Source organism: Stegodyphus dumicola, chromosome X2, assembly GCF_044657685.1.
Source record: "Stegodyphus dumicola isolate Sdum_Otavi_A_Nest chromosome X2, ASM4465768v1".
NCBI lineage: Eukaryota > Metazoa > Arthropoda > Arachnida > Araneae > Eresidae > Stegodyphus > Stegodyphus dumicola.
Window position 1 is genome coordinate 83,550,300 of NC_140781.1, and position 26,900 is coordinate 83,577,199.

Sequence of the window (26,900 nt, forward strand, 5' to 3'; positions counted from 1 at the left end):
CAATAGTTCTTCCACGAAATTGCATTTAAATTTTTTGCCACATCTCAAAATGTTGTATCTTTCAATGGCATTTCATGTGTTTTAGCTTGCTGTATTAAAGCTGGGCTCGAACCTGGGCAGCTAGACAATATGTTCTTTCCCTGAGGAAAGTATTGCTGTAATTTCATTAAAGTGACCTGGTAATATTTCAGGATAATTTCTTGTACATTGGACTAAGCTGTCCTCTCTCATGGATGAGAGGACCTAAGTAAAGACCTTAAATTAAAAACGGTTTTTACGTTAAAATTCGGAATGAAATATTTCTTTTATGGTATATGACTTTTGTTTCCAAGATGTTCTTCGAAGTCTGTTTTTAGAGTGGTGTTTTTGTGCCCTTTTTTAAAAAATAAAATCATTAAAATTATATATGTACAGCTTTTTTAATGTTAATATATTGCGAGTTTGATTCTTACTCTATTTTGATCTGTTATGTGACTAATTCTTTGTGTGAATTAAGATAGTTTAATATATAACATCTGCTTCAAAGCTAACAATAAAGTTTATTTTGTTTATTTGTGATTTAAAATTACCGGCTTATTGTCTTTTGGTGCCATCTTTCTACCAGCGCTGAAATTATTTACTCTTCTCGAAGCTCATTATCTCTTTTATTCTGTGTATTCGTAATAACTGTCTAATTTGTTTTTTCTTTTGTTGTTCATGTTGTACCCATGCATTAAAAACCCCTTTCGCTTACTGTACTTCTGTCGTATTAGGAATATCTTTGCTTTTCTATCGACTGCAGTCATGATTTTAGTAACAATGTAGCACATTGCTCGAGTTGAAAACAAAGAAGGCTACTTTTGAAGTTTTATGTATTAAGAAACAATATTAGATATTTCTCTTTGTGTATAATTATTCTTTAATATCAAAGTAGTTAAAATCTAATTATTACTTTTTTCCCTTTTTGACCTCTTCTAGTGTAATTTGTCATCATTTTTGTGCACCCTTGGAATGCAGAACATGAGATCGTGACAGAAAAGGAACGGAGAAATAATGCAGAGCAAAAGGACATCTGTGGCTGGTAATTCTTGTTTTATATCAACTTTATTTCCACTAGAAATGCTTGAATGTTATAATTTGTACGTCTCTTTTCACATGTTGCTTTATATTGGAGTTTTATTAGTTATTTATTTTACATGAACGCTTCACATTATGTTTTAATGTTTAGGGTAGCATTTATGCATTAATTTCTTAGGTTTTGAATTCCATATTGAAGTGTCTGAATTGGTACTTTCTTTATATTGTATTGTAATATTCGAAGTGAGGTTGAACTGTTAATCACTGTATAATTATCAGAAGTGTGAGATTTGTTAGAGTTCTGTTGCTTCGTAGTGGTTTCAAAATTACTGCTGTTGTGTAGTTTTTTTCCAAGTGGCCTTCTTTCGCATTACGAGGAGGAGGCTAAACATTTTCCTCTCTGTGTGGCCTAATATTTTCCCTGTCCAACAGAATCTTCTCTTCCCAACAGGTCAGTGTAATTGAACTGCCTGTGTATAAACCACTTTTGTTTCAGATTTTTCCGAATTTAGAGTCTCTGTATCAAGTGCTGTTTCTCTTAAAACTATTGAATGTTAAATGTTGAACAAAAAATAAATGTAAATAAAAATTTAATGAATACTTGTAAAGAAAGTTAGTGGAGCTAAATTGTCTTCTGTTAAAGTTGCTCAAAAAGTGCTTTTTCTTAGTTGTTTTAAGCATACTTTATTATATTTTCCCTTTAATCTGAACTATTTTGGCATATAGTGAAGTTTTCTGAACGAATTTGCGAAGATCTATTTAAAATTGATTCCATAAATAAAAATTCATTTTGTAATCAAACCAGAGATGTTTTATTATTATCGAAGTAAAATTCTGCAGATTAACTTTCAACTTTGTTTTGAAAAGCACTCTGAAAGTTTCTTTTGGACTTCATTCCGTTCTCTTGGCAAATGCATGACAGAATTATTTTATGAAAAAGCTGATGTCTTTTGCTTATAAAAATGACTGATGCAACTGTAACCCTGTCGCTGTAAAGGAGCACATGTTTCCCAAGTGTCTCTTTTAATGTGTATTGTTTTTTTCTTTAATTGCGTCAATCTCCGCTAGAAGATCAGACGTTGCTTTTGTGTTATTTAACAATTCCTTCATTATATCTTCAGGTAAAACCTTTTCTTCATAATGAGCACTTTTATTATTAGGGGGTTTTATAAGAGCCCAATTCTTCTTTTGAAATTTTCGGATTCATTGTTTGACTTCTCTATGTTCCATATGTGAAAATTCTTCGGCATCCTTTGCTTTTGAGGTTTGTAAAATTATTTTGGGCTTCATTTTCAGTTGATGGAAATTGCTTAAAGTAGCAGATAAATTCTTTCCGGTGTTGATGGATGAATGTTGCACCACGTATGAATGAAATTCTGGCAGTGGATAAATTAAATGGAATCCTTTAAGGTACTGCTATACGCGAAATCACGCTTTACGAGTCTGCGCTCAGCAAGTTCCTCCTGTATTAAAAATTATAGGCTACAAAACGTGAGTTGAAGAATCATCATGAGGTATGTAGAATGCAGATTGAGAGTTTAGTCGTGATAAATAAACAGTCTATACAGATGATCGGAAATCATAAAAATTTAGGTGGATTTACTATAAGGTATTTTACTCCTGGACCATGGATTAGTTATAAATAGTACTTGTGTCAAGACAGATTAAAGTATATGGATTCCCTGTTTAAAAAAGGAATTTCTCTCTGACAGTATGCAGTCTGTATCATAGCTGGAATAGCAAGGTGTTACGTCTTCAGGAAGACAAAATCTGTTATTCTGCAATTTTTACTGAAATTGTGTGTTGAAATTTTGTTACCTAGATAACCCTATTTTTAACTCTTTTTATATGAAAATGAAACCAAATACAGACAAAGAAATAAAATTGCATTGCTTACCTTAGTGCAGTTATGTGCAACTTTAACTTACTGGGAGCCAGTTTTGAGTTTATAAAATTTTGGCTAGCTACAATTACCTAGTGCACTTTTATTATTTCAGTTATAAATGCGTTACACAAAGTATAAAAATGTGTGGTATAATATGTTAAAGAAAAGGTATAGTCTTTGTATTATTTAGCAAAAATTCAGCAAGATGAAAATTAAATACAGGGAAATCATAGTTTAATGTGAATTTTACGCTGCATTTCTTCTGAGAGTTTCTTTTCTCCCTCGGGTACATGCGATGTTATGGCTAAATCCATGCAGTCGTTCGTATGTTTGTCTTTTATTCTGTATCTTAACATTGATTTTAACAAGTTTGTTGTTGAAAATCCTCTTTCACATTTTTAAGTGGATCCAAAGGAGGAATTTATCTTTTTAAAAGTTTAACGGTTCATGATTTTTCTGATCTAGGACTATTCAAATGGCTTTTTGTGATATTCCTATCTTAATTAGGATGAAAATCAGTTATTTCCATTTCTACATCAGTAGAATTGTTATTTAACATATTTGCAACCTTTTACCATTTTTCCTTAATACTAGTATTATGTAATGGGTTTGAAGTGAATGAAGTAGTTGGCCTAATTTTAAATACACTCAAAACATCTAATTTAGAAACTAATTTAAGCTCGATGAGATTTTCCAAATGATTGTTTCAGTTTTCTTATATTTCACACTTTAGTTCTCCAGATTTTCAAAGTGGCAAAACGTACATTACATTATGGTAAAAATGTATATTCCTTATATTTGTGTAATATTTTCACAAAATTAATTTTGATTTAAAATGAATTTATAATACCCTTTAATTCAAAGACTTTAGTTCTCCCTCCCCCCTCAAGTTTAAGATTTAGTTATTATGTCTGTAAGAATGGTTTAATCATAGAAAGTGTTATGTTCAATAATTTCTTCATAAGATTCGTTTCTGGATTTTTAAAATTCTTCTATGAATCTTTTGTAACAGAACCTGGGATGGAACCCGGGCAGCCAGACAGAATGTCCCTGCCCTGAGTGAAAATTTCTATCATTTCTTTGAAAGTGACCTTATAATATTTAAGAATAAACCCTCATAACACTAATTAAATGTATATAGATTTTTTAATGTTTATATAATGCATGTTTGGTTCTCACAATATTTTGAGCTTTTATATTACTAATTCTGTATGTGAATTAACACATTTAATATAGAACACCTGCTTCAAGGCTAAAAGTAAAGTATTTGAATTATGTTTTACCTTTCGTCTCTTTTCAGACGCAGGTTCTATTCTACAATTTACGGAATTTCTCGTTATTGGACATCTCAGATAGCTGACAAAATTTCATTCCTATGTTTAGGTTTTATGGTACAATAAGTTGAGCATCCCTACATTAGTATATGACTGATTCCTACGAAAGAAAAAGAAGTATCTTAGTTTTCTTGAATTTTTGGTCAAAATTTTAATTTGTAGGTAATTGCAATAGTTCTTCCACGAAATTGCATTTAAATTTTTTGCCACATCTCAAAATGTTGTATCTTTCAATGGCATTTCATGTGTTTTAGCTTGCTGTATTAAAGCTGGGCTCGAACCTGGGCAGCTAGACAATATGTTCTTTCCCTGAGGAAAGTATTGCTGTAATTTCATTAAAGTGACCTGGTAATATTTCAGGATAATTTCTTGTACATTGGACTAAGCTGTCCTCTCTCATGGATGAGAGGACCTAAGTAAAGACCTTAAATTAAAAACGGTTTTTACGTTAAAATTCGGAATGAAATATTTCTTTTATGGTATATGACTTTTGTTTCCAAGATGTTCTTCGAAGTCTGTTTTTAGAGTGGTGTTTTTGTGCCCTTTTTTAAAAAATAAAATCATTAAAATTATATATGTACAGCTTTTTTAATGTTAATATATTGCGAGTTTGATTCTTACTCTATTTTGATCTGTTATGTGACTAATTCTTTGTGTGAATTAAGATAGTTTAATATATAACATCTGCTTCAAAGCTAACAATAAAGTTTATTTTGTTTATTTGTGATTTAAAATTACCGGCTTATTGTCTTTTGGTGCCATCTTTCTACCAGCGCTGAAATTATTTACTCTTCTCGAAGCTCATTATCTCTTTTATTCTGTGTATTCGTAATAACTGTCTAATTTGTTTTTTCTTTTGTTGTTCATGTTGTACCCATGCATTAAAAACCCCTTTCGCTTACTGTACTTCTGTCGTATTAGGAATATCTTTGCTTTTCTATCGACTGCAGTCATGATTTTAGTAACAATGTAGCACATTGCTCGAGTTGAAAACAAAGAAGGCTACTTTTGAAATTTTATGTATTAAGAAACAATATTAGATATTTCTCTTTGTGTATAATTATTCTTTAATATCAAAGTAGTTAAAATCTAATTATTACTTTTTTCCCTTTTTGACCTCTTCTAGTGTAATTTGTCATCATTTTTGTGCACTCTTGGAATGCAGAACATGAGATCGTGACAGAAAAGGAACGGAGAAATAATGCAGAGCAAAAGGACATCTGTGGCTGGTAATTCTTGTTTTATATCAACTTTATTTCCACTAGAAATGCTTGAATGTTATAATTTGTACGTCTCTTTTCACATGTTGCTTTATATTGGAGTTTTATTAGTTATTTATTTTACATGAACGCTTCACATTATGTTTTAATGTTTAGGGTAGCATTTATGCATTAATTTCTTAGGTTTTGAATTCCATATTGAAGTGTCTGAATTGGTACTTTCTTTATATTGTATTGTAATTTTCGAAGTGAGATTGAACTGTTAATCACTGTATAATTATCAGAAGTCTGAGATTTGTTAGAGTTCTGTTGCTTCGTAGTGGTTTCAAAATTACTGCTGTTGTGTAGTTTTTTTCCAAGTGGCCTTCTTTCGCATTACGAGGAGGAGGCTAAACATTTTCCTCTCTGTGTGGCCTAATATTTTCCCTGTCCAACAGAATCTTCTCTTCCCAACAGCTCAGTGTAATTAAACTGCCTGTGTATAAACCACTTTTGTTTCAGATTTTTCCGAATTCAGAGTCTCTCTATCAAGTGCTGTTTCTCTTAAAACTATTGAATGTTAAATGTTGAACAAAAAATAAATGTAAATAAAAATTTAATGAATACTTGTAAAGAAAGTTAGTGGAGCTAAATTGTCTTCTGTTAAAGTTGCTCAAAAAGTGCTTTTTCTTAGTTGTTTTAAGCATACTTTATTATATTTTCCCCTTAATCTGAACTATTTTGGCATATTGTGAAGTTTTCTGAACCAATTTGCGAAGATCTATTTAAAATTGATTCCATAAATAAAAATTCATTTTGTAATCAAAGAGATGTTTTATTATTATCGAAGTAAAATTCTGCAGATTAACTTTCAACTTTGTTTTGAAAAGCACTCTGAAAGTTTCTTTTGGACTTCATTCCGTTCTCTTGGCAAATGCGTGACAGAATTATTTTATGAAAAAGCTGATGTCTTTTGCTTATAAAAATGACTGATGCAACTGTAACCCTGTCGCTGTAAAGGAGCACATGTTTCCCAAGTGTCTCTTTTAATGTGTATTGTTTTTTTCTTTAATTGCGTCAATCTCCGCTAGAAGATCAGACGTTGCTTTTGTGTTATTTAACAATTCCTTCATTATATCTTCAGGTAAAACCTTTTCTTCATAATGAGCACTTTTATTATTAGGGGGTTTTATAAGAGCCCAATTCTTCTTTTGAAATTTTCGGATTCATTGTTTGACTTCTCTATGTTCCATATGTGAAAATTCTTCGGCATCCTTTGCTTTTGAGGTTTGTAAAATTATTTTGGGCTTCATTTTCAGTTGATGGAAATTGCTTAAAGTAGCAGATAAATTCTTTCCGGTGTTGATGGATGAATGTTGCACCACGTATGAATGAAATTCTGGCAGTGGATAAATTAAATGGAATCCTTTAAGGTACTGCTATACGCGAACTCACGCTTTACGAGTCTGCGCTCAGCAAGTTCCTCCTGTATTAAAAATTATAGGCTACAAAACGTGAGTTGAAGAATCATCATGAGGTATGTAGAATGCAGATTGAGAGTTTAGTCGTGATAAATAAACAGTCTATACAGATGATCGGAAATCATAAAAATTTAGGTGGATTTACTATAAGGTATTTTACTCCTGGACCATGGATTAGTTATAAATAGTACTTGTGTCAAGACAGATTAAAGTATATGGATTCCCTGTTTAAAAAAGGAATTTCTCTCTGACAGTATGCAGTCTGTATCATAGCTGGAATAGCAAGGTGTTACGTCTTCAGGAAGACAAAATCTGTTATTCTGCAATTTTTACTGAAATTGTGTGTTGAAATTTTGTTACCTAGATAACCCTATTTTTAACTCTTTTTATATGAAAATGAAACCAAATACAGACAAAGAAATAAAATTGCATTGCTTACCTTAGTGCAGTTATGTGCAACTTTAACTTACTGGGAGCCAGTTTTGAGTTTATAAAATTTTGGCTAGCTACAATTACCTAGTGCACTTTTATTATTTCAGTTATAAATGCGTTACACAAAGTATAAAAATGTGTGGTATAATATGTTAAAGAAAAGGTATACTCTTTGTATTATTTACAAAAAATTCAGCAAGATGAAAGTTAAATACAGGGAAATCATATTTTAATGTGAAATTTAACACTGCATTTCTTCTTCGAGTTTTTTCCCCTCTGTTACATGCGATGTTATGGCTAAATCCTTGGAGTCGTTGGGATGTTGATTTGTTATCCTGTATCTAAACATTGATTTTAACAAGTTCATTGTTGAAAATCCTCTTTCACATTTTTAAGTGGATCGAAAGCAGGAATTTATCTTTTTAAAAGTGTAACAGTTCATGATTTTTCTGATCTAGGACTATTCAAATGGCTTTTTGTGATATTCTTGATCTTAATTAGGATGAAAATCAGTTATTTCCATTTTTAGATCAATAGAATTATTTAACATATTTGCAACCTTTTACCATTTTTCCTTAATACTAGTATTATGTAATGGGTTTGTAGTGAATGAAGTAGTTGGCCTAATTTTAAATACACTCAAAACATCTAATTTAGAAACTAATTTAACTCGATGAGATTTTCCAAATGATTGTTTCAGTTTTCTTATATTTCACACTTTAGTTCTCCAGATTTTCAAATTGGCAAAACGTACATTACATTATGGTAAAAATGTATATTCCTTATATTTGTGTCATATTTTCACAAAATTAATTTTGATTTAAAATGAATTTATAATACCCTTTAATTCAAAGACTTTAGTTCTCTCCCCCCCTCAAGTTTAAGATTTAGTTATTATGTCTGTAAGAATGGCTAAATCATAGAAAGTGTTATGTTCAATAATTTCTTCATAAGATTCGTTTCTGGATTTTTAAAATTCTTCTATGAATCTTTTGTAACAGAAGCTGGGATGGAACCCGGGCAGCCAGACAGAATGTCCCTGCCCTGAGTGAAAATTTCTATCATTTCTTTGAAAGTGACCTTATAATATTTAAGAATAAACCCTCATAACACTATTTAAATGTATATAGATTTTTTAATGTTTATATAATGCATGTTTGGTTCTTACAATATTTTGAGCTTTTATATTACTAATTCTGTATGTGCATTAGCACATTTAATATAGAACACCTGCTTCAAGGCTAAAAGTAAAGTATTTGAATTATGTTTTACCTTTCGTCTGTTTTCAGACGCAGGTTCTATTCTACAATTTACGGAATTTCTCGGTATTGGACATCTCACATAGCTGACAAAATTTCATTCCTATGTTTAGGTTTTATAGTACAATAAGTTGAGCATCCCTACATTAGTATATGACTTTGATTTCTACGAAAGAAAAAGGAGTATCTTAGTTTTCTTGAATTTTTGGTCAAAATTTTAATTTGTAGGTAATTGCAAAAGTTCTTCCACGAAATTGCATTTAAATTTTTTGCCACATCTCAAAATGTTGTATCTTTCAATGGCATTTAATGTGTTTTAGCTTGCTGTATTAAAGCTGGGCTCGAACCTGGGCAGCTAGACAATATCTTCTTTCCCTGAGTAAAGTATTGCTATAATTTCATTAAAGTGACCTGGTAATATTTCAGGATGAGAGGACCTAAGTAAAGAACTTAAATTAAAAACGGTTTTTACGTTAAAATTCGGAATGAAATATTTCTTTTATGGTATATGACTTTTGTTTCCAAGATGTTCTACGAAGTCTGTTTTTAGAGTGGTGTTTTTGTGCCCTTTTTTAAAAAATAAAATCTTTAAAAGTATATATGTACAGATTTTTTAATGTTAATATATTGCGAGTTTGATTCTTACTCTATTTTGATCTGTTATGTGACTAATTCTGTGTGTGAATTAAGATAGTTTAATATATAACATCTGCTTCAAAGCTAACAGTAAAGTTTATTTTATTTATTTGTGATTTAAAGTTACCGGCTTATTGTCTTTTGGTGCCATCTTTCTACCAGCGCTGAAATTATTTACTCTTCTCGAAGCTCATTATCTCTTTTATTCTGTGTATTCGTAATAACTGTCTAATTTGTTTTTTCTTTTGTTGTTCATGTTGTACCCATGCATTAAAAACCCCTTTCGCTTACTGTACTTCTGTCGTATTAGGAATATCTTTGCTTTTCTATCGACTGCAGTCATGATTTTAGTAACAATGTAGCACATTGCTCGAGTTGAAAACAAAGAAGGCTACTTTTGAAGTTTTATGTATTAAGAAACAATATTAGATATTTCTCTTTGTGTATAATTATTCTTTAATATCAAAGTAGTTAAAATCTAATGATTACTTTTTTCCCTTTTTGGCCTCTTCTAGTGTAATTTGTCATCATTTTTGTGCACCCTTGGAATGCAGAACATGAGATCGTGACAGAAAAGGAACGGAGAAATAATGCAGAGCAAAAGGACATCTGTGGCTGGTAATTCTTGTTTTATATCAACTTTATTTCCACTAGAAATGCTTGAATGTTATAATTTGTACGTCTCTTTTCACATGTTGCTTTATATTGGAGTTTTATTAGTTATTTATTTTACATGAACGCTTCACATTATGTTTTAATGTTTAGGGTAGCATTTATGCATTAATTTCTTAGGTTTTGAATTCCATATTGAAGTGTCCGAATTGGTACTTTCTTTATATTGTATTGTAATTTTCGAAGTGAGATTGAACTGTTAATCACTGTATAATTATCAGAAGTCTGAGATTTGTTAGAGTTCTGTTGCTTCGTAGTGGTTTCAAAATTACTGCTGTTGTGTAGTTTTTTTCCAGGTGGCCTCCTTTCGCATTACGAGGAGGAGGCTAAACATTTTCCTCTCTGTGTGGCCTAATATTTTCCCTGTCCAACAGAATCTTCTCTTCCCAACAGCTCAGTGTAATTAAACTGCCTGTGTATAAACCACTTTTGTTTCAGATTTTTCCGAATTCAGAGTCTCTCTATCAAGTGCTGTTTCTCTTAAAACTATTGAATGTTAAATGTTGAACAAAAAATAAATGTAAATAAAAATTTAATGAATACTTGTAAAGAAAGTTAGTGGAGCTAAATTGTCTTCTGTTAAAGTTGCTCAAAAAGTGCTTTTTCTTAGTTGTTTTAAGCATACTTTATTATATTTTCCCCTTAATCTGAACTATTTTGGCATATTGTGAAGTTTTCTGAACCAATTTGCGAAGATCTATTTAAAATTGATTCCATAAATAAAAATTCATTTTGTAATCAAACCAGAGAAGTCTTATTATTATCGAAGTAAAATTCTGCAGATTAACTTTCAACTTTGTTTTGAAAAGCACTCTGAAAGTTTCTTTTGGACTTCATTCCGTTCTCTTGGCAAATGCATGACAGAATTATTTTATGAAAAAGCTGATGTCTTTTGCTTATAAAAATGACTGATGCAACTGTAACCCTGTCGCTGTAAAGGAGCACATGTTTCCCAAGTGTCTCTTTTAATGTGTATTGTTTTTTTCTTTAATTGCGTCAATCTCCGCTAGAAGATCAGACGTTGCTTTTGTGTTATTTAACAATTCCTTCATTATATCTTCAGGTAAAACCTTTTCTTCATAATGAGCACTTTTATTATTAGGGGGTTTTATAAGAGCCCAATTCTTCTTTTGAAATTTTCGGATTCATTGTTTGACTTCTCTATGTTCCATATGTGAAAATTCTTCGGCATCCTTTGCTTTTGAGGTTTGTAAAATTATTTTGGGCTTCATTTTCAGTTGATGGAAATTGCTTAAAGTAGCAGATAAATTCTTTCCGGTGTTGATGGATGAATGTTGCACCACGTATGAATGAAATTCTGGCAGTGGATAAATTAAATGGAATCCTTTAAGGTACTGCTATACGCGAACTCACGCTTTACGAGTCTGCGCTCAGCAAGTTCCTCCTGTATTAAAAATTATAGGCTACAAAACGTGAGTTGAAGAATCATCATGAGGTATGTAGAATGCAGATTGAGAGTTTAGTCGTGATAAATAAACAGTCTATACAGATGATCGGAAATCATAAAAATTTAGGTGGATTTACTATAAGGTATTTTACTCCTGGACCATGGATTAGTTATAAATAGTACTTGTGTCAAGACAGATTAAAGTATATGGATTCCCTGTTTAAAAAAGGAATTTCTCTCTGACAGTATGCAGTCTGTATCATAGCTGGAATAGCAAGGTGTTACGTCTTCAGGAAGACAAAATCTGTTATTCTGCAATTTTTACTGAAATTGTGTGTTGAAATTTTGTTACCTAGATAACCCTATTTTTAACTCTTTTTATATGAAAATGAAACCAAATACAGACAAAGAAATAAAATTGCATTGCTTACCTTAGTGCAGTTATGTGCAACTTTAACTTACTGGGAGCCAGTTTTGAGTTTATAAAATTTTGGCTAGCTACAATTACCTAGTGCACTTTTATTATTTCAGTTATAAATGCGTTACACAAAGTATAAAAATGTGTGGTATAATATGTTAAAGAAAAGGTATACTCTTTGTATTATTTACAAAAAATTCAGCAAGATGAAAGTTAAATACAGGGAAATCATATTTTAATGTGAAATTTAACACTGCATTTCTTCTTCGAGTTTTTTCCCCTCTGTTACATGCGATGTTATGGCTAAATCCTTGGAGTCGTTGGGATGTTGATTTGTTATCCTGTATCTAAACATTGATTTTAACAAGTTCATTGTTGAAAATCCTCTTTCACATTTTTAAGTGGATCGAAAGCAGGAATTTATCTTTTTAAAAGTGTAACAGTTCATGATTTTTCTGATCTAGGACTATTCAAATGGCTTTTTGTGATATTCTTGATCTTAATTAGGATGAAAATCAGTTATTTCCATTTTTAGATCAATAGAATTATTTAACATATTTGCAACCTTTTACCATTTTTCCTTAATACTAGTATTATGTAATGGGTTTGTAGTGAATGAAGTAGTTGGCCTAATTTTAAATACACTCAAAACATCTAATTTAGAAACTAATTTAACTCGATGAGATTTTCCAAATGATTGTTTCAGTTTTCTTATATTTCACACTTTAGTTCTCCAGATTTTCAAATTGGCAAAACGTACATTACATTATGGTAAAAATGTATATTCCTTATATTTGTGTCATATTTTCACAAAATTAATTTTGATTTAAAATGAATTTATAATACCCTTTAATTCAAAGACTTTAGTTCTCTCCCCCCCTCAAGTTTAAGATTTAGTTATTATGTCTGTAAGAATGGCTAAATCATAGAAAGTGTTATGTTCAATAATTTCTTCATAAGATTCGTTTCTGGATTTTTAAAATTCTTCTATGAATCTTTTGTAACAGAAGCTGGGATGGAACCCGGGCAGCCAGACAGAATGTCCCTGCCCTGAGTGAAAATTTCTATCATTTCTTTGAAAGTGACCTTATAATATTTAAGAATAAACCCTCATAACACTATTTAAATGTATATAGATTTTTTAATGTTTATATAATGCATGTTTGGTTCTTACAATATTTTGAGCTTTTATATTACTAATTCTGTATGTGCATTAGCACATTTAATATAGAACACCTGCTTCAAGGCTAAAAGTAAAGTATTTGAATTATGTTTTACCTTTCGTCTGTTTTCAGACGCAGGTTCTATTCTACAATTTACGGAATTTCTCGGTATTGGACATCTCACATAGCTGACAAAATTTCATTCCTATGTTTAGGTTTTATAGTACAATAAGTTGAGCATCCCTACATTAGTATATGACTTTGATTTCTACGAAAGAAAAAGGAGTATCTTAGTTTTCTTGAATTTTTGGTCAAAATTTTAATTTGTAGGTAATTGCAAAAGTTCTTCCACGAAATTGCATTTAAATTTTTTGCAACATCTCAAAATGTTGTATCTTTCAATGGCATTTCATGTGTTTTAGCTTGCTGTATTAAAGCTGGGCTCGAACCTGGGCAGCTAGACAATATCTTCTTTCCCTGAGTAAAGTATTGCTATAATTTCATTAAAGTGACCTGGTAATATTTCAGGATGAGAGGACCTAAGTAAAGAACTTAAATTAAAAACGGTTTTTACGTTAAAATTCGGAATGAAATATTTCTTTTATGGTATATGACTTTTGTTTCCAAGATGTTCTACGAAGTCTGTTTTTAGAGTGGTGTTTTTGTGCCCTTTTTTAAAAAATAAAATCTTTAAAAGTATATATGTACAGATTTTTTAATGTTAATATATTGCGAGTTTGATTCTTACTCTATTTTGATCTGTTATGTGACTAATTCTGTGTGTGAATTAAGATAGTTTAATATATAACATCTGCTTCAAAGCTAACAGTAAAGTTTATTTTATTTATTTGTGATTTAAAGTTACCGGCTTATTGTCTTTTGGTGCCATCTTTCTACCAGCGCTGAAATTATTTACTCTTCTCGAAGCTCATTATCTCTTTTATTCTGTGTATTCGTAATAACTGTCTAATTTGTTTTTTCTTTTGTTGTTCATGTTGTACCCATGCATTAAAAACCCCTTTCGCTTACTGTACTTCTGTCGTATTAGGAATATCTTTGCTTTTCTATCGACTGCAGTCATGATTTTAGTAACAATGTAGCACATTGCTCGAGTTGAAAACAAAGAAGGCTACTTTTGAAGTTTTATGTATTAAGAAACAATATTAGATATTTCTCTTTGTGTATAATTATTCTTTAATATCAAAGTAGTTAAAATCTAATGATTACTTTTTTCCCTTTTTGGCCTCTTCTAGTGTAATTTGTCATCATTTTTGTGCACCCTTGGAATGCAGAACATGAGATCGTGACAGAAAAGGAATGGAGAAATAATGCAGAGCAAAAGGACACCTGTGGCTGGTAATTCTTGTTTTATATCAACTTTATTTCCACTAGAAATGCTTGAATGTTATAATTTGTACGTCTCTTTTCACATGTTGCTTTATATTGGAGTTTTATTAGTTATTTATTTTACATGAACGCTTCACATTATGTTTTAATGTTTAGGGTAGCATTTATGCATTAATTTCTTAGGTTTTGAATTCCATATTGAAGTGTCTCAATTGGTACTTTCTTTATACTGTATTGTAATATTCGAAGTGAGGTTGAACTGTTAATCACTGTATAATTATCAGAAGTGTGAGATTTGTTAGAGTTCTGTTGCTTCGTAGTGGTTTCAAAATTACTGCTGTTGTGTAGTTTTTTTCCAAGTGGCCTACTTTCGCATTACGAGGAGGAGGCTAAACATTTTCCTCTCTGTGTGGCCTAATATTTTCCCTGTCCAACAGAATCTTCTCTTCCCAACAGGTCAGTGTAATTAAACTGCCTGTGTATAAACCACTTTTGTTTCAGATTTTTCCGAATTCAGAGTCTCTCTATCAAGTGCTGTTTCTCTTAAAACTATTGAATGTTAAATGTTGAACAAAAAATAAATGTAAATAAAAATTTAATGAATACTTGTAAAGAAAGTTAGTGGAGCTAAATTGTCTTCTGTTAAAGTTGCTCAAAAAGTGCTTTTTCTTAGTTGTTTTAAGCATACTTTATTATATTTTCCCCTTAATCTGAACTATTTTGGCATATTGTGAAGTTTTCTGAACCAATTTGCGAAGATCTATTTAAAATTGATTCCATAAATAAAAATTCATTTTGTAATCAAACCAGAGAAGTCTTATTATTATCGAAGTAAAATTCTGCAGATTAACTTTCAACTTTGTTTTGAAAAGCACTCTGAAAGTTTCTTTTGGACTTCATTCCGTTCTCTTGGCAAATGCATGACAGAATTATTTTATGAAAAAGCTGATGTCTTTTGCTTATAAAAATGACTGATGCAACTGTAACCCTGTCGCTGTAAAGGAGCACATGTTTCCCAAGTGTCTCTTTTAATGTGTATTGTTTTTTTCTTTAATTGCGTCAATCTCCGCTAGAAGATCAGACGTTGCTTTTGTGTTATTTAACAATTCCTTCATTATATCTTCAGGTAAAACCTTTTCTTCATAATGAGCACTTTTATTATTAGGGGGTTTTATAAGAGCCCAATTCTTCTTTTGAAATTTTCGGATTCATTGTTTGACTTCTCTATGTTCCATATGTGAAAATTCTTCGGCATCCTTTGCTTTTGAGGTTTGTAAAATTATTTTGGGCTTCATTTTCAGTTGATGGAAATTGCTTAAAGTAGCAGATAAATTCTTTCCGGTGTTGATGGATGAATGTTGCACCACGTATGAATGAAATTCTGGCAGTGGATAAATTAAATGGAATCCTTTAAGGTACTGCTATACGCGAACTCACGCTTTACGAGTCTGCGCTCAGCAAGTTCCTCCTGTATTAAAAATTATAGGCTACAAAACGTGAGTTGAAGAATCATCATGAGGTATGTAGAATGCAGATTGAGAGTTTAGTCGTGATAAATAAACAGTCTATACAGATGATCGGAAATCATAAAAATTTAGGTGGATTTACTATAAGGTATTTTACTCCTGGACCATGGATTAGTTATAAATAGTACTTGTGTCAAGACAGATTAAAGTATATGGATTCCCTGTTTAAAAAAGGAATTTCTCTCTGACAGTATGCAGTCTGTATCATAGCTGGAATAGCAAGGTGTTACGTCTTCAGGAAGACAAAATCTGTTATTCTGCAATTTTTACTGAAATTGTGTGTTGAAATTTTGTTACCTAGATAACCCTATTTTTAACTCTTTTTATATGAAAATGAAACCAAATACAGACAAAGAAATAAAATTGCATTGCTTACCTTAGTGCAGTTATGTGCAACTTTAACTTACTGGGAGCCAGTTTTGAGTTTATAAAATTTTGGCTAGCTACAATTACCTAGTGCACTTTTATTATTTCAGTTATAAATGCGTTACACAAAGTATAAAAATGTGTGGTATAATATGTTAAAGAAAAGGTATACTCTTTGTATTATTTACAAAAAATTCAGCAAGATGAAAGTTAAATACAGGGAAATCATATTTTAATGTGAAATTTAACACTGCATTTCTTCTTCGAGTTTTTTCCCCTCTGTTACATGCGATGTTATGGCTAAATCCTTGGAGTCGTTGGGATGTTGATTTGTTATCCTGTATCTAAACATTGATTTTAACAAGTTCATTGTTGAAAATCCTCTTTCACATTTTTAAGTGGATCGAAAGCAGGAATTTATCTTTTTAAAAGTGTAACAGTTCATGATTTTTCTGATCTAGGACTATTCAAATGGCTTTTTGTGATATTCTTGATCTTAATTAGGATGAAAATCAGTTATTTCCATTTTTAGATCAATAGAATTATTTAACATATTTGCAACCTTTTACCATTTTTCCTTAATACTAGTATTATGTAATGGGTTTGTAGTGAATGAAGTAGTTGGCCTAATTTTAAATACACTCAAAACATCTAATTTAGAAACTAATTTAACTCGATGAGATTTTCCAAATGATTGTTTCAGTTTTCTTATATTTCACACTTTAGTTCTCCAGATTTTCAAATTGGCAAAACGTACATTACATTATGGTAAAAATGTATATTCCTTATATTTGTGTCATATTTTCACAAAATTAATTTTGATTTAAAATGAATTTATAATACCCTTTAATTCAAAGACTTTAGTTCTCCCCCCCCCTCAAGTTTAAGATTTAGTTATTATGTCTGTAAGAATGGCTAAATCATAGAAAGTGTTATGTTCAATAATTTCTTCATAAGATTCGTTTCTGGATTTTTAAAATTCTTCTATGAATCTTTTGTAACAGAAGCTGGGATGGAACCCGGGCAGCCAGACAGAATGTCCCTGCCCTGAGTGAAAATTTCTATCATTTCTTTGAAAGTGACCTTATAATATTTAAGAATAAACCCTCATAACACTATTTAAATGTATATAGATTTTTTAATGTTTATATAATGCATGTTTGGTTCTTACAATATTTTGAGCTTTTATATTACTAATTCTGTATGTGCATTAGCACATTTAATATAGAACACCTGCTTCAAGGCTAAAAGTAAAGTATTTGAATTATGTTTTACCTTTCGTCTGTTTTCAGACGCAGGTTCTATTCTACAATTTACGGAATTTCTCGGTATTGGACATCTCACATAGCTGACAAAATTTCATTCCTATGTTTAGGTTTTATAGTACAATAAGTTGAGCATCCCTACATTAGTATATGACTTTGATTTCTACGAAAGAAAAAGGAGTATCTTAGTTTTCTTGAATTTTTGGTCAAAATTTTAATTTGTAGGTAATTGCAAAAGTTCTTCCACGAAATTGCATTTAAATTTTTTGCCACATCTCAAAATGTTGTATCTTTCAATGGCATTTCATGTGTTTTAGCTTGCTGTATTAAAGCTGGGCTCGAACCTGGGCAGCTAGACAATATGTTCTTTCCCTGAGTAAAGTATTGCTATAATTTCATTAAAGTGACCTGGTAATATTTCAGGATGAGAGGACCTAAGTAAAGAACTTAAATTAAAAACGGTTTTTACGTTAAAATTCGGAATGAAATATTTCTTTTATGGTATATGACTTTTGTTTCCAAGATGTTCTACGAAGTCTGTTTTTAGAGTGGTGTTTTTGTGCCCTTTTTTAAAAAATAAAATCTTTAAAAGTATATATGTACAGATTTTTTAATGTTAATATATTGCGAGTTTGATTCTTACTCTATTTTGATCTGTTATGTGACTAATTCTGTGTGTGAATTAAGATAGTTTAATATATAACATCTGCTTCAAAGCTAACAGTAAAGTTTATTTTATTTATTTGTGATTTAAAGTTACCGGCTTATTGTCTTTTGGTGCCATCTTTCTACCAGCGCTGAAATTATTTACTCTTCTCGAAGCTCATTATCTCTTTTATTCTGTGTATTCGTAATAACTGTCTAATTTGTTTTTTCTTTTGTTATTCATGTTGTACCCATGCATTAAAAACCCCTTTCGCTTACTGTACTTCTGTCGTATTAGGAAAATCTTTGCTTTTCTATCGACTGCAGTGATGATTTTAGTAACAATGTAGCACATTGCTCAATTTGAAAACAAAGAAGGCTACTTTTGAAGTTTTATATATTAAGAAACAATATTAGATATTTCTCTTTGTGTATAATTATTCTTTAATATCAAAGTAGTTAAAATCTAATGATTACTTTTTTCCCTTTTTGGCCTCTTCTAGTGTAATTTGTCATCATTTTTGTGCACCCTTGGAATGCAGAACATGAGATCGTGACAGAAAAGGAACGGAGAAATAATGCAGAGCAAAAGGACATCTGTGGCTGGTAATTCTTGTTTTATATCAACTTTATTTCGACTAGAAATGCTTGAATGTTATAATTTGTACGTCTCTTTTCACATGTTGCTTTATATTGGAGTTTTATTAGTTATTTATTTTACATGAACGCTTCACATTATGTTTTAATGTTTAGGGTAGCATTTATGCATTAATTTCTTAGGTTTTGAATTCCATATTGAAGTGTCTGAATTGGTACTTTCTTTATATTGTATTGTAATATTCGAAGTGAGGTTGAACTGTTAATCACTGTATAATTATCAGAAGTGTGAGATTTGTTAGAGTTCTGTTGCTTCGTAGTGGTTTCAAAATTACTGCTGTTGTGTAGTTTTTTTCCAAGTGGCCTTCTTTCGCATTACGAGGAGGAGGCTAAACATTTTCCTCTCTGTGTGGCCTAATATTTTCCCTGTCCAACAGAATCTTCTCTTCCCAACAGGTCAGTGTAATTGAACTGCCTGTGTATAAACCACTTTTGTTTCAGATTTTTCCGAATTTAGAGTCTCTCTATCAAGTGCTGTTTCTCTTAAAACTATTGAATGTTAAATGTTGAACAAAAAATAAATGTAAATAAAAATTTAATGAATACTTGTAAAGAAAGTTAGTGGAGCTAAATTGTCTTCTGTTAAAGTTGCTCAAAAAGTGCTTTTTCTTAGTTGTTTTAAGCATACTTTATTATATTTTCCCCTTAATCTGAACTATTTTGGCATATTGTGAAGTTTTCTGAACCAATTTGCGAAGATCTATTTAAAATTGATTCCATAAATAAAAATTCATTTTGTAATCAAACCAGAGAAGTCTTATTATTATCGAAGTAAAATTCTGCAGATTAACTTTCAACTTTGTTTTGAAAAGCACTCTGAAAGTTTCTTTTGGACTTCATTCCGTTCTCTTGGCAAATGCATGACAGAATTATTTTATGAAAAAGCTGATGTCTTTTGCTTATAAAAATGACTGATGCAACTGTAACCCTGTCGCTGTAAAGGAGCACATGTTTCCCAAGTGTCTCTTTTAATGTGTATTGTTTTTTTCTTTAATTGCGTCAATCTCCGCTAGAAGATCAGACGTTGCTTTTGTGTTATTTAACAATTCCTTCATTATATCTTCAGGTAAAACCTTTTCTTCATAATGAGCACTTTTATTATTAGGGGGTTTTATAAGAGCCCAATTCTTCTTTTGAAATTTTCGGATTCATTGTTTGACTTCTCTATGTTCCATATGTGAAAATTCTTCGGCATCCTTTGCTTTTGAGGTTTGTAAAATTATTTTGGGCTTCATTTTCAGTTGATGGAAATTGCTTAAAGTAGCAGATAAATTCTTTCCGGTGTTGATGGATGAATGTTGCACCACGTATGAATGAAATTCTGGCAGTGGATAAATTAAATGGAATCCTTTAAGGTACTGCTATACGCGAACTCACGCTTTACGAGTCTGCGCTCAGCAAGTTCCTCCTGTATTAAAAATTATAGGCTACAAAACGTGAGTTGAAGAATCATCATGAGGTATGTAGAATGCAGATTGAGAGTTTAGTCGTGATAAATAAACAGTCTATACAGATGATCGGAAATCATAAAAATTTAGGTGGATTTACTATAAGGTATTTTACTCCTGGACCATGGATTAGTTATAAATAGTACTTGTGTCAAGACAGATTAAAGTATATGGATTCCCTGTTTAAAAAAGGAATTTCTCTCTGACAGTATGCAGTCTGTATCATAGCTGGAATAGCAAGGTGTTACGTCTTCAGGAAGACAAAATCTGTTATTCTGCAATTTTTACTGAAATTGTGTGTTGAAATTTTGTTACCTAGATAACCCTATTTTTAACTCTTTTTATATGAAAATGAAACCAAATACAGACAAAGAAATAAAATTGCATTGCTTACCTTAGTGCAGTTATGTGCAACTTTAACTTACTGGGAGCCAGTTTTGAGTTTATAAAATTTTGGCTAGCTACAATTACCTAGTGCACTTTTATTATTTCAGTTATAAATGCGTTACACAAAGTATAAAAATGTGTGGTATAATATGTTAAAGAAAAGGTATACTCTTTGTATTATTTACAAAAAATTCAGCAAGATGAAAGTTAAATACAGGGAAATCATATTTTAATGTGAAATTTAACACTGCATTTCTTCTTCGAGTTTTTTCCCCTCTGTTACATGCGATGTTATGGCTAAATCCTTGGAGTCGTTGGGATGTTGATTTGTTATCCTGTATCTAAACATTGATTTTAACAAGTTCATTGTTGAAAATCCTCTTTCACATTTTTAAGTGGATCGAAAGCAGGAATTTATCTTTTTAAAAGTGTAACAGTTCATGATTTTTCTGATCTAGGACTATTCAAATGGCTTTTTGTGATATTCTTGATCTTAATTAGGATGAAAATCAGTTATTTCCATTTTTAGATCAATAGAATTATTTAACATATTTGCAACCTTTTACCATTTTTCCTTAATACTAGTATTATGTAATGGGTTTGTAGTGAATGAAGTAGTTGGCCTAATTTTAAATACACTCAAAACATCTAATTTAGAAACTAATTTAACTCGATGAGATTTTCCAAATGATTGTTTCAGTTTTCTTATATTTCACACTTTAGTTCTCCAGATTTTCAAATTGGCAAAACGTACATTACATTATGGTAAAAATGTATATTCCTTATATTTGTGTCATATTTTCACAAAATTAATTTTGATTTAAAATGAATTTATAATACCCTTTAATTCAAAGACTTTAGTTCTCCCCCCCCCTCAAGTTTAAGATTTAGTTATTATGTCTGTAAGAATGGCTAAATCATAGAAAGTGTTATGTTCAATAATTTCTTCATAAGATTCGTTTCTGGATTTTTAAAATTCTTCTATGAATCTTTTGTAACAGAAGCTGGGATGGAACCCGGGCAGCCAGACAGAATGTCCCTGCCCTGAGTGAAAATTTCTATCATTTCTTTGAAAGTGACCTTATAATATTTAAGAATAAACCCTCATAACACTATTTAAATGTATATAGATTTTTTAATGTTTATATAATGCATGTTTGGTTCTTACAATATTTTGAGCTTTTATATTACTAATTCTGTATGTGCATTAGCACATTTAATATAGAACACCTGCTTCAAGGCTAAAAGTAAAGTATTTGAATTATGTTTTACCTTTCGTCTGTTTTCAGACGCAGGTTCTATTCTACAATTTACGGAATTTCTCGGTATTGGACATCTCACATAGCTGACAAAATTTCATTCCTATGTTTAGGTTTTATAGTACAATAAGTTGAGCATCCCTACATTAGTATATGACTTTGATTTCTACGAAAGAAAAAGGAGTATCTTAGTTTTCTTGAATTTTTGGTCAAAATTTTAATTTGTAGGTAATTGCAAAAGTTCTTCCACGAAATTGCATTTAAATTTTTTGCCACATCTCAAAATGTTGTATCTTTCAATGGCATTTCATGTGTTTTAGCTTGCTGTATTAAAGCTGGGCTCGAACCTGGGCAGCTAGACAATATGTTCTTTCCCTGAGTAAAGTATTGCTATAATTTCATTAAAGTGACCTGGTAATATTTCAGGATGAGAGGACCTAAGTAAAGAACTTAAATTAAAAACGGTTTTTACGTTAAAATTCAGAATGAAATATTTCTTTTATGGTATATGACTTTTGTTTCCAAGATGTTCTACGAAGTCTGTTTTTAGAGTGGTGTTTTTGTGCCCTTTTTTAAAAAATAAAATCTTTAAAAGTATATATGTACAGATTTTTTAATGTTAATATATTGCGAGTTTGATTCTTACTCTATTTTGATCTGTTATGTGACTAATTCTGTGTGTGAATTAAGATAGTTTAATATATAACATCTGCTTCAAAGCTAACAGTAAAGTTTATTTTATTTATTTGTGATTTAAAGTTACCGGCTTATTGTCTTTTGGTGCCATCTTTCTACCAGCGCTGAAATTATTTACTCTTCTCGAAGCTCATTATCTCTTTTATTCTGTGTATTCGTAATAACTGTCTAATTTGTTTTTTCTTTTGTTATTCATGTTGTACCCATGCATTAAAAACCCCTTTCGCTTACTGTACTTCTGTCGTATTAGGAAAATCTTTGCTTTTCTATCGACTGCAGTGATGATTTTAGTAACAATGTAGCACATTGCTCAATTTGAAAACAAAGAAGGCTACTTTTGAAGTTTTATATATTAAGAAACAATATTAGATATTTCTCTTTGTGTATAATTATTCTTTAATATCAAAGTAGTTAAAATCTAATGATTACTTTTTTCCCTTTTTGGCCTCTTCTAGTGTAATTTGTCATCATTTTTGTGCACCCTTGGAATGCAGAACATGAGATCGTGACAGAAAAGGAACGGAGAAATAATGCAGAGCAAAAGGACATCTGTGGCTGGTAATTCTTGTTTTATATCAACTTTATTTCGACTAGAAATGCTTGAATGTTATAATTTGTACGTCTCTTTTCACATGTTGCTTTATATTGGAGTTTTATTAGTTATTTATTTTACATGAACGCTTCACATTATGTTTTAATGTTTAGGGTAGCATTTATGCATTAATTTCTTAGGTTTTGAATTCCATATTGAAGTGTCTGAATTGGTACTTTCTTTATATTGTATTGTAATATTCGAAGTGAGGTTGAACTGTTAATCACTGTATAATTATCAGAAGTGTGAGATTTGTTAGAGTTCTGTTGCTTCGTAGTGGTTTCAAAATTACTGCTGTTGTGTAGTTTTTTTCCAAGTGGCCTTCTTTCGCATTACGAGGAGGAGGCTAAACATTTTCCTCTCTGTGTGGCCTAATATTTTCCCTGTCCAACAGAATCTTCTCTTCCCAACAGGTCAGTGTAATTGAACTGCCTGTGTATAAACCACTTTTGTTTCAGATTTTTCCGAATTTAGAGTCTCTCTATCAAGTGCTGTTTCTCTTAAAACTATTGAATGTTAAATGTTGAACAAAAAATAAATGTAAATAAAAATTTAATGAATACTTGTAAAGAAAGTTAGTGGAGCTAAATTGTCTTCTGTTAAAGTTGCTCAAAAAGTGCTTTTTCTTAGTTGTTTTAAGCATACTTTATTATATTTTCCCCTTAATCTGAACTATTTTGGCATATTGTGAAGTTTTCTGAACCAATTTGCGAAGATCTATTTAAAATTGATTCCATAAATAAAAATTCATTTTGTAATCAAACCAGAGAAGTCTTATTATTATCGAAGTAAAATTCTGCAGATTAACTTTCAACTTTGTTTTGAAAAGCACTCTGAAAGTTTCTTTTGGACTTCATTCCGTTCTCTTGGCAAATGCATGACAGAATTATTTTATGAAAAAGCTGATGTCTTTTGCTTATAAAAATGACTGATGCAACTGTAACCCTGTCGCTGTAAAGGAGCACATGTTTCCCAAGTGTCTCTTTTAATGTGTATTGTTTTTTTCTTTAATTGCGTCAATCTCCGCTAGAAGATCAGACGTTGCTTTTGTGTTATTTAACAATTCCTTCATTATATCTTCAGGTAAAACCTTTTCTTCATAATGAGCACTTTTATTATTAGGGGGTTTTATAAGAGCCCAATTCTTCTTTTGAAATTTTCGGATTCATTGTTTGACTTCTCTATGTTCCATATGTGAAAATTCTTCGGCATCCTTTGCTTTTGAGGTTTGTAAAATTATTTTGGGCTTCATTTTCAGTTGATGGAAATTGCTTAAAGTAGCAGATAAATTCTTTCCGGTGTTGATGGATGAATGTTGCACCACGTATGAATGAAATTCTGGCAGTGGATAAATTAAATGGAATCCTTTAAGGTACTGCTATACGCGAACTCACGCTTTACGAGTCTGCGCTCAGCAAGTTCCTCCTGTATTAAAAATTATAGGCTACAAAACGTGAGTTGAAGAATCATCATGAGGTATGTAGAATGCAGATTGAGAGTTTAGTCGTGATAAATAAACAGTCTATACAGATGATCGGAAATCATAAAAATTTAGGTGGATTTACTATAAGGTATTTTACTCCTGGACCATGGATTAGTTATAAATAGTACTTGTGTCAAGACAGATTAAAGTATATGGATTCCCTGTTTAAAAAAGGAATTTCTCTCTGACAGTATGCAGTCTGTATCATAGCTGGAATAGCAAGGTGTTACGTCTTCAGGAAGACAAAATCTGTTATTCTGCAATTTTTACTGAAATTGTGTGTTGAAATTTTGTTACCTAGATAACCCTATTTTTAACTCTTTTTATATGAAAATGAAACCAAATACAGACAAAGAAATAAAATTGCATTGCTTACCTTAGTGCAGTTATGTGCAACTTTAACTTACTGGGAGCCAGTTTTGAGTTTATAAAATTTTGGCTAGCTACAATTACCTAGTGCACTTTTATTATTTCAGTTATAAATGCGTTACACAAAGTATAAAAATGTGTGGTATAATATGTTAAAGAAAAGGTATACTCTTTGTATTATTTACAAAAAATTCAGCAAGATGAAAGTTAAATACAGGGAAATCATATTTTAATGTGAAATTTAACACTGCATTTCTTCTTCGAGTTTTTTCCCCTCTGTTACATGCGATGTTATGGCTAAATCCTTGGAGTCGTTGGGATGTTGATTTGTTATCCTGTATCTAAACATTGATTTTAACAAGTTCATTGTTGAAAATCCTCTTTCACATTTTTAAGTGGATCGAAAGCAGGAATTTATCTTTTTAAAAGTGTAACAGTTCATGATTTTTCTGATCTAGGACTATTCAAATGGCTTTTTGTGATATTCTTGATCTTAATTAGGATGAAAATCAGTTATTTCCATTTTTAGATCAATAGAATTATTTAACATATTTGCAACCTTTTACCATTTTTCCTTAATACTAGTATTATGTAATGGGTTTGTAGTGAATGAAGTAGTTGGCCTAATTTTAAATACACTCAAAACATCTAATTTAGAAACTAATTTAACTCGATGAGATTTTCCAAATGATTGTTTCAGTTTTCTTATATTTCACACTTTAGTTCTCCAGATTTTCAAATTGGCAAAACGTACATTACATTATGGTAAAAATGTATATTCCTTATATTTGTGTCATATTTTCACAAAATTAATTTTGATTTAAAATGAATTTATAATACCCTTTAATTCAAAGACTTTAGTTCTCTCCCCCCCTCAAGTTTAAGATTTAGTTATTATGTCTGTAAGAATGGCTAAATCATAGAAAGTGTTATGTTCAATAATTTCTTCATAAGATTCGTTTCTGGATTTTTAAAATTCTTCTATGAATCTTTTGTAACAGAAGCTGGGATGGAACCCGGGCAGCCAGACAGAATGTCCCTGCCCTGAGTGAAAATTTCTATCATTTCTTTGAAAGTGACCTTATAATATTTAAGAATAAACCCTCATAACACTATTTAAATGTATATAGATTTTTTAATGTTTATATAATGCATGTTTGGTTCTTACAATATTTTGAGCTTTTATATTACTAATTCTGTATGTGCATTAGCACATTTAATATAGAACACCTGCTTCAAGGCTAAAAGTAAAGTATTTGAATTATGTTTTACCTTTCGTCTGTTTTCAGACGCAGGTTCTATTCTACAATTTACGGAATTTCTCGGTATTGGACATCTCACATAGCTGACAAAATTTCATTCCTATGTTTAGGTTTTATAGTACAATAAGTTGAGCATCCCTACATTAGTATATGACTTTGATTTCTACGAAAGAAAAAGGAGTATCTTAGTTTTCTTGAATTTTTGGTCAAAATTTTAATTTGTAGGTAATTGCAAAAGTTCTTCCACGAAATTGCATTTAAATTTTTTGCCACATCTCAAAATGTTGTATCTTTCAATGGCATTTCATGTGTTTTAGCTTGCTGTATTAAAGCTGGGCTCGAACCTGGGCAGCTAGACAATATCTTCTTTCCCTGAGTAAAGTATTGCTATAATTTCATTAAAGTGACCTGGTAATATTTCAGGATGAGAGGACCTAAGTAAAGAACTTAAATTAAAAACGGTTTTTACGTTAAAATTCGGAATGAAATATTTCTTTTATGGTATATGACTTTTGTTTCCAAGATGTTCTACGAAGTCTGTTTTTAGAGTGGTGTTTTTGTGCCCTTTTTTAAAAAATAAAATCTTTAAAAGTATATATGTACAGATTTTTTAATGTTAATATATTGCGAGTTTGATTCTTACTCTATTTTGATC

At 30.8% G+C, this 26,900-nt stretch overlaps 1 long non-coding RNA gene across 1 annotated transcript in view; it reads left to right on the top strand.

Moving 5' to 3' along the window:
* The first annotated feature begins 950 nt into the window (after positions 1-950).
* Positions 951-26,900, top strand: part of LOC146992803 (uncharacterized) — a 595,935-nt gene continuing 569,985 nt past the window's right edge. The window contains exons 1-2 of the long non-coding RNA XR_015039032.1: positions 951-1,060; positions 5,402-5,504. This is a non-coding gene — a long non-coding RNA (uncharacterized LOC146992803). The remainder of the gene's footprint in view (positions 1,061-5,401; positions 5,505-26,900) is intronic.